We start from the raw sequence: 2,500 nt of genomic DNA, 5'->3' as shown, positions 1-2,500 counted from the left end.
TGAGTTAGTTGTTTTGGAGCAGTTTAAAAATTCACTTCAGAGTCATGTCTCTACGTATGTTAATGAGAGAAAGGACATCACTGCTGCTGAGGCTGCGGTGTCAGCTGATGAATATGTGTTGATCCATAAGAGTAACTTTAGAGAGCGCACTGTGCGTGATGACGCGGGCGGTCGGGAGAAGAGATCTGTTGCTGCTCCATTTGAAAACACACGGCCGTGGAAAAATACTGTGATTAAGTTTGATCAAAAAACGCCACGTAGCAAGTCTGACAGAACTGGACCCTGTAACTATTGCCACGAGTCCGGTCACTGGAAAAGCGATTGTCCTGTGTTACATTCTAAGGGTAAGGGGATGAAATGTGTTAAACCTGCGGCGTTTGCTGCACCTGTTGGGTTACATGACGCTCTTTCTATTGATTCTTGTGAGCCGGATGTTTTGGCTGCATATGCTCCGTTTATCAGAGACGGTTTTGTGTCTGTGAAAGGAAGTGATGTTAAAGTACCGATAAAAATACTGAGGGATACAGGTGCTTATGACTCTTATATTGTGGACTCTGTTTTGCCGTTATCGTCTGACACAGACACTGGTGACCGTTTACTCAGTCGTGGGATGGGTTTAACAGTTTTGCCTATTCCTTTACATAAAATGGTTATTGACTGTGAGCTTGTGAAGGGTGAAGTTGCTGTGGGAGTGCGGCCGGCGTTGCCAATTGATGGAGTTGATTTCATCTTGGGAAACGGCTTGGCTGGTAGCTGGGTGTGGGCTGACGCTCCTCCCTCACCTGTGGTTAGTCTCTGTCCGGTTGATGCTGTCTCTGGTAAGGGCTCCGATGTAATTTCAGCCTGTGCGGTCACACGCGCAATGGCGAAGTCGGAGGCGTTGCCTGACAGGTGTGGTGACGTCAGTTTGGAGGTTCCCTCACTGTCTGATTTTCCGTTGTCTGTTTCTCAAACTGAGTTGCTGAAGGAACAGCAAGATGATTCCTCTCTGACAGAAATATTCAGGCATGTTGTGTCCACTTCTGAGATAAATGATGCAGCCAGTGGTTATTTTTTGCAAAACGGGGTACTTTTCAGAAAATGGGTTTCCGTCTGTAATGATGTAGTTGGAAATGCCGTGTTTCAGTTGGTGGTGCCGGAAAAATTTCGTCCTGCAGTGCTAAAAGTTGCTCACGATGACTGTGGCCATTTTGGGGTCAGAAAAACTTATTTAAACATCTTGAAACATTTTTTTTGGCCGCGCTTAAAAAGAGATGTGTCCTTGTACATAAAAACATGTCATGTGTGTCAGTTGACCGGTAAGCCAAATCAGGGCATTAAACCAGCGCCACTGCAACCTATTCCTGCCGTAAGTGAACCTTTTCAGCATCTGATTGTGGATTGTGTGGGACCGTTGCCGTGTTCTAAGTCGGGCTGTAAGTACCTCCTAACCATAATGTGTCAGAGTACCAGATATCCTGCTGCATATCCGTTGAGGTCAATAACTACTAAATCTGTTGTGAAGGCACTGACTCAGTTTATCTCAGTCTTTGGCATTCCTAAGGTGGTACAGAGTGATAAAGGCTCAAATTTTACATCGCACATGTTTGCACAAGTGTTAAAACTTCTGCGCATTCAACATAACCAGTCGTCAGCTTACCACGCACAGAGCCAAGGCGCGTTAGAAAGGTTCCATCAGACCCTGAAGTCTCTTTTGCGTGCGTATTGTACCGAGTTAGAGGGGGACTGGGAAGAGGGGCTCCCGTGGTTAATGCTGGCTGCGAGAGAGGCTGTACAGGAGAGTACAGGTTTCAGCCCAAATGATTTGGTTTTTGGACATACTGTGCGAGGCCCTTTGTCAGTGCTCAAAGATGGCTGGGTGGATGTAGAGCCGCCAAAGAATTTGATAGACTTTGTTAATGGGTTTAGACATCGTTTATTTGTAGCTGGTGGGATGGCGAAGGAGAAATTACAGGCATCTCAGAGCAAAATGAAAAACATATATGACCATCGCACTGAACGTCGTGTCTTTGCTCCGGGAGATCAGGTCCTTGCGCTTATGCCTTTGGTGGGGTCGCCGTTCCAAGCAAGATATACAGGCCCTTACACTGTCGCAGAAAAAATGTCGGATTTGAATTATGTAATTCAAACGCCTGGGCGCAAGAAATCAACTCAACTATGCCATGTAAATTTGCTAAAACCTTATTACCAGAGGGTAACCGGTGCAGACTTAGAACAAGATGATGACAAGTGTGTGCGACCAGTTCTGATTGTTAATTCTGTGCCTGTTGCGCATGAGAGAGACGGGGTGCCAGAGCCAGACGAAACTTTGCTGTATGGGCGGCTAAATAACTCTGAATCTCTCGGTAACTTGGAAATGCTGCTCTCTCATTTGTCGGAGTTCAAACGAACTGAACTGTCTGAACTAATCTTGAAATTTCCGTGTTTATTTGGTGACATTCCTTCTCGTACCAGCTGGATAGAACATGACATCGATGTTGGAGAGGCGCGGCCAATTAGA

Source organism: Centropristis striata, chromosome 24 (genome assembly GCF_030273125.1).
Source record: "Centropristis striata isolate RG_2023a ecotype Rhode Island chromosome 24, C.striata_1.0, whole genome shotgun sequence".
Classification (NCBI taxonomy): domain Eukaryota; kingdom Metazoa; phylum Chordata; class Actinopteri; order Perciformes; family Serranidae; genus Centropristis; species Centropristis striata.
This window is presented reverse-complemented; position numbering follows the sequence as displayed.